The sequence below is a fragment of the Sciurus vulgaris genome, assembly GCF_902686455.1.
Source record: "Sciurus vulgaris genome assembly, chromosome: 5".
Lineage (NCBI taxonomy): Eukaryota > Metazoa > Chordata > Mammalia > Rodentia > Sciuridae > Sciurus > Sciurus vulgaris.
This window is the reverse complement of record NC_136465.1, coordinates 65,557,943-65,564,427: the sequence shown is the minus strand read 5'-3', so window position 1 is coordinate 65,564,427 and position 6,485 is coordinate 65,557,943. Positions and strand designations below refer to the sequence as shown.

At 41.1% G+C, this 6,485-nt stretch overlaps 1 protein-coding gene across 2 annotated transcripts in view; it reads left to right on the top strand.

Moving 5' to 3' along the window:
* Nucleotides 1-4,189: 4,189 nt before the first annotated feature.
* SLC25A18 (solute carrier family 25 member 18) overlaps nucleotides 4,190-6,485 on the top strand; it is a 21,377-nt gene continuing 19,081 nt past the window's right edge. Inside the window, exon 1 of one of the 2 annotated variants that reach the window (XM_079140247.1) lies at nucleotides 4,190-4,948. The gene's annotated coding sequence lies outside the window, so the exon portion shown is untranslated. The remainder of the gene's footprint in view (nucleotides 4,949-6,485) is intronic. The other variant, XM_079140246.1, reaches the window with a different exon arrangement.

The window sequence follows — 6,485 nt, the reverse complement described above, 5'->3', positions numbered from 1 at the left end:
TATTGCTAGAGAGATGCTGTGAACAATATAGGGGGGAAAATCAGTAATATCTAAAAATCTTTAATCTCCTTTCTTGTATAGACAGATGAGAGAATTTAAGGAAGGGCTATAGGAATTGAACTACTGTATTGAATTTAACACTGTGAACAATAGCATCAGTGAAATGGTTGGCCTTGTTGCATTCTGTGTGGGAATTGGTTGTACATTACAGGGCCTAGTGCTTCATCCCTTATCTGGTATGTCCCCAACTTTTATTGGTCTCTGAAATGCAGATCTGCTCAAAGCTGCGTGCAGCTGCTAGATTGTGGGAGCACAAGTGACTGAAGTGCTGTGAACCCCTTATCCACTTGCCCGCAAGCAGGATCTTTTGTTCTCATCTTTCTTCCTCCTGTAGCACTTCGCTTTTCCAAGTGTCTTAAGCAAATGCAAATGCATGTGCCATCTTCTCCAATAGGGAAATGATGGTTATATGATGTGTAATAATTAGAAAGGCATGTGTACAGGTATCCTAAAAGGTTTACTCTCAGGCTTAAGGAAACTTCACCCTGTAGGCAACTGTCACCTTGTCAGTGTGACTGCTCTCAGTAGTCCCCAGGAGGGCATAGATGAGATCCATGGATAATTGGAAATACCCTCATTCCTGTTTAACATTCATGACTTATCTTTATTAGGCTTGTTCGTAAGTTAGAAATTGTTTCTCTAAGGCCTAAGAGAAATAAGAGATCCAGAAAGAAAATTAGGACCTTTTGGAAGGTTTCTGAGGTATATGTATTTTTTTTATTTTGGTTCTGGTTTTCCCTCTCCCAAATTTGTTCATTTAAAAAGTAGTAGGAGCTATTGACTAAATTTGTTGTGGTAGACAAGGACAAAATACACAGGATTCTTGTTCATCTAACTTTCTGTCCTACCTCTTAAAAATAAAATTAAGTTAAATTAAAGCCACTTTAACCCTCTTGGATAAGGCTGGTTGAATTCCTCTGGTAGCACACATGACCTTATTCTACAGTACCTGTATTCTTACTGAGCCCTGGTCCACCTGTTCTCAAAAGGCAAATTTTCATGCTCATCTTTATTCAAGTTGTAGAAAACCTTAAGACCTTTAGTCTGTGTCCTCTACATTCAGTCAGAGCTCAGCTTTAAATGTGAATTTATTCTAGTCTTTCCCTTTGATACCACTTGGTATCATTATCCTGTGGTGTTTACCTGATGTGATTATTATGGTTTTTGCAAATACTATACTGCTCTAAAGACTGAATTGATACTTCACAGGAAACCTCAATTTAGAGGGTGAGGACAATTCCATAATGTCAGATTCCTGGCATGCTTCAGAACAACTCGATTTTCCAAGAAATGCAAGCCAACTGGTTTGCCAGCATGATTTCCCCTTCTGTGTTTGTCTCTTAGTTCACCCCCTGGCCAGATTCTTCATGGACTTCCATCGTAGAAATCAGTTTCATGAATCAGTGTATTGTTCAATCTTGGGTGTTTCCAGGATGTGGTGTCTCAGCAGATTGCTTTTTATATGACAGCTTCAGCCAGGATGTTGGAATTTGGGTTGAGGGTGTAGAGGTGTTTATTGCTAGGCTCACATCACTGCCTAGGAACTACAGATGTGATTGAGACTTGCTGGGTGAGAAGACACTGGCTCCCCTTTTCTCTTTCAGTAGGTTGAACTCTACCACGCCGCCTTAGGACTCTGAGCCTTACCTTTCTTCCTGTTCAGGAAAGCAGTTAGGGTGAGCTTGCTGCATCCCCTCTCTCAGTTAACTGTGACAAAAGCTTTTGTCTCCTGACTGGATGTTGAATCCTCTGTACTAGACACCATGGAGTGGCTTGGGTTGGACTTTTTACCTGGTCTTTTTCTCTTGTTCTCACTTAACTTTTTAGGTAGAAATGCCTGATAACCAGCAATTGTCCTGCATGTGTTTTTGAAAGGGTTGGGTGGGGTGGGAACAGGGGTGTGAATGTTAAGTAAGTTATTCAAACACTGACCCCCATCAGTAGACCGTGTGGCCCCCTCATTTCCCCAGCGGGGGCTTGGGTACCTCACTCACCTGCCTGGGAGTCCTATCCAGGCTCCACCAGCCTGCTGTGCACAGTGTCGGGCAGTCTTTGCTCCTGCTGTGAAAGCGAAAGCCGTGTGAACTTCCCTGGCCAGTACTGGAAAGGGGAATGCTATTTATTTTTATATTGTGTATATTTTGTCGTGGTCTGCTGATTCCCTGTTTGACTGAGAGCGACATTTACCTCAATAGTTAGTTCAATATTGTGTGTTGGATAATTTTTTAAAAGAACTTTTAAAAAGCTTTTTGATCCTTGGAGGTCTGTAGATTTATTTCCATATGAACTGGTTATTTTGTATAAAGTACATTCTTAAAATAGCAAAGCTCTGGTGTGTGTCCATGTGTCACTTTTATCATCAGGACAAACTCAGACTCCCATCAAGACAGATTTGGATCAGGCCACAATGCCATCACACCAAAGTGCCATCCTACATCTCAATATGATTGGTTGAGAATCCAAGAACAGATTGGGTTTGGGAGTGGGCCCTCTGCAGGTGATAGTGGTGCATGATCTGCACAGAGCTTTGAAACAGTAATAAAAGGACCCAGAAATTTCCAAACCACATCAAGGACAAAATGTTTATTGGAGCTGGTTCTGTAAAGATCCACTGGGTGTATTCACACACTCCACCCCTACACCACCCCCCCCCCCACCTCCAGCAAAGTTATGCACTTGTGCTACACCAATTTTAATCTTGCAGAATTGGGGGTAAGGGAGATGGGCAACAGAGTTGATAATGGGGAGACAATAGACAGCTCTACCTGGAGCCCTTGGGGAATTACAAGTGGCCAGAAGTGGGAGCTACCGCCTGTGTAAGCAGGTGCTTTTATATTTGCCCAGTTTGTTTTATTTCCCCAGTTTCTGACTTTTTGTTGGGGTGGTAGATGCAAAGAAAGAAAGTAACCATATTCTTATTAGTTAGTGGAAATCTACAAAGCTCCTAGCTCATTTTATCCTTTAAGAATGAACCTGGTAAGTAATCCTAATTCCATAAAATTTCAACCACAAATAGTACCAGTTTCTGAACATGTTTACTCAGGTTTATCACTTTCTAGGCTAATGACAAATCTTTCCCTTTTCATCTCCCAACTATTTGGTGTCAAATTTTCCCCACTGATAAGACTAACTTTTGAGATTTTCATTCTGTTGCTATTTTAAAACCATGTTCACAGTTCAGTCATTCTCTCATAAAAAAGCATTTCTCTGAAAAAAAAAAAATATTTTGTCAGCCACATTTTCTAACTAAGGAGTTGGATTTCATATAATTTTTCAAACAAATCAACCTTGAAGCAAAAGTTATTCGGAAACCCCACATCTGACATGTGATGCTGATCAACTTATTTAATCTCACCTGATTCTCTCAGTGTCTCTCTGACTTAGTAGAGCAAGGCAAGTGAGACTCTCCTCTGTCCTGGCTCCCTTCACTGTTATGCCACTTTATCTAGAGTCCAGTCTAACTCATCACTGGCTTAGATGCCATTAACATGGCTACTCCTTATGCACCAAAGTGTCATACCCTAAAAACACACGTAAACTTTGGTTTCCTACTTTTGTATTTCCTTCTGGAATCCCTCCGGCCATGACATAAATTCCTCCAAAGAAAACTAGAAATTGTTGACAGATTTAGCTAATGATAAGCTTTAATATTATATCTTTAATTGGTCAACTTGGTTTTAAAATTTAATATAGTTGGTGGAGTTGATCTAGCTCTATTTTTGGAGTTGTTATTTGAGATTAACACTTGTTAAGCCCCGTGGGTAACATTTTGCACAAAGATTAACCTACACCATGAGTTTTCTTAATATTGGAACATAAAAAGAAAGCAAGTATGGTGAGATTTTGGGAAGAACAGAAGCTATAATTGCTACTGGGTTTTTTTGGTCTCAAAATTCTGTTAAGCTTTCCATTTTGACATTTGGGGACATCCAAAAATGCTTCTTATTAAAGACTAGTGTCTAAACAAATTCTTGTTATTAGGAGGAAAGACATCTTGATTTTATAAATAAGCAGTCCCTATCCAGGCAGTTTTGCTGTAATCTACATTCTCTAGGAGTACTTCTGGGTTGACAAAATAACCCAGGCGGGCTCTTTTAGAGGCTGCCCTTCACCCTGGAATCTTCTGAGGTGAATGGCCTGTGGCATGAAGTTGTTATGCAAGAGATGCCTTTGGCAGGAAGGCAGCTGACCCTTTTCTTCCAGGCAGTTGGATTCTCTCCAGCCTGGCTGTAGAGATGGCAGAGCTGTAAGTATCTATGCTGCAGCTGCCTGTTCTCCGCACAGCTTTTACAGTCCTCAACCCCCACTGCGGCTCTGCGCAGCTTGGCACTGCACGTCAGTTTTCCTGGCCCCCCAATTTTTCCTTGAATTTTCAAAAGGACAACATTTGTGCATTTGTTGTAGCCCCCTTTCTGCTAGCAAGGTTCCTCTGGTTTCCTTATACAGTTTTGGGGCGGGGGGGTGGTGGGACTTCAGTGCAAAACAGACTGAGAAATACTTGCCAAGAAGGCGACTGGAAAATCCCTAGGTTTGTCTATTGTGTTGCTAGAACCCTACCCGCTTCTGCATCCATGACATGAATATCAATTCAGGTGCCCTTGAGACGTCTTCAGGTTTGGAAAACCACAACTTGCTCCTAGAATCTTGGACTTGAACCTTGTTCCGGAGAACCTATGACAAGGATGAGTCACCCTATTCTATCCAGTTAAAGTTGAACAGAAGTTTTAAAAAGCAATGGAGCCAGTTCCCTGGATTGTATCCAGGGTTTTTGCTTTGGGAAGGAATTGAGTCTTTAATAGGAAGGCAAAGAGAAGATCCAAGTAAAGCCTGGCCTGGGAGTGCCCCAAGAACTAAGATGAAGATTGACTAACTTCCGATCAAGTTTCCAGTAAGTACAACTGTCCCTCAGTACGTGTAGTTTAGTTCTACGACCCCCCTAATCCACTGATGCTCCCAAGTCCCTTGTAGAAAATGGTCTAGTATTTGAATATAACCTATTCATATTCCCTAGTACTTCAGATTATCTCTGGGTTAATTAACAGTAACACAGTGTAAATGCTATATAAATAGTTGTTACACTTTATTATTTGAGAACTAACAAGGAAAATAATCTGAACAAAGTCAGTACAAATGCAATTTTTAAAATATTTTTGGTCCACAGTTTGTTTAATCCACAGTTGCAGGACCCATACATACATAGGACAGTCTATTAAAAAATAAATATCTTGGGCCAGTGTTGTGGCTCAGTAGTAGAGCACTTGCCTAGCATGTGTGAGGCATGGGGTTCAATTCTCAGCGCCACATGTAAATAAATAAATGTTGACAACTAAAAAAACATTTAAAAAAAATAAATATCCACCAAGTGTCTCACACATTGCCTGTCTACTAATAATACAAAGTGCTTCCTCCACTCTATTATTTTTCTCTATTATTGGACTACAGTAAGGTGCTAGAAGGAACACACAGCTTAGCTAAAATGGTAGATTAAGGAACAATGTCTTGTTCCTTCACGCAGCTTAATTGTAGCAGGAAGGCAAGGCGTTGGTGTTCTCAGACCATTTAATTTGGGCAGACCTCCATACCAGAATTAAGGAGCCAGGCTCTCAGCTGTCTACGGACTGTAGCTTCATAGCTTGTTCCAGGCAGCACCCTCTATCCTTTTTCTCGCCCCTAACGAGGTGAACCTAAGGTGACAAATGACATAATTCAGAACATTCAGCCATCAGTAATTTTGATACGTAGTATGATACTAAAGGAACATTTCCCAGAGACTTGGCATAGGTGTGCAGAACTGGAACTTGGGAGATTGACAGTGGGAGAAGTGGTGATGTGCCTGTCCTAATGACCTCAACTCCATTAGTTTCTTGTGGTCACATGACTGATATTTTGTGGCAGTCAAGATGCAGTCCTGGTCCTGCAGCATTAACTTCACCCAGGAACTTGGAAATTCAAGTTGTGGCATCCCTCAACTTAATGAGGGATGAGGGACCCGGCTACCTGTTGTCACACAACTCAGACGTGAGAATGCCTGGCACTTACATTTCAGACCTTGAGCACACCTCCTCTGACCTGAATATCTCATTCAAACTTGATGGATATAGCACAGCTGCCTTCTAATTAAACTAGGAAATTCATCCCACAATCTGCTGATTAAATAAAGGTAATGGTTGGACTCGGACTGTAGCTCAGTGGTAGAATACTTGCCTTACATGTGTGAGGTGCTGGGTTTGATCCTCAGCACCATATAAAAAAAATACATGAAGAGATGTTGTGTCCATTTACAACTAAAAAAACACTTTAAAAAAAAAAAGTAATGGTTGTCCTATTCCATATCTGGGGGCAGAATGTAGGAGAATGACTGCAAGATTGAGAAATTGCTCGTCTGCCCCACTCTGCATGCTGACCTGACCATTTCTGCCCTCCTA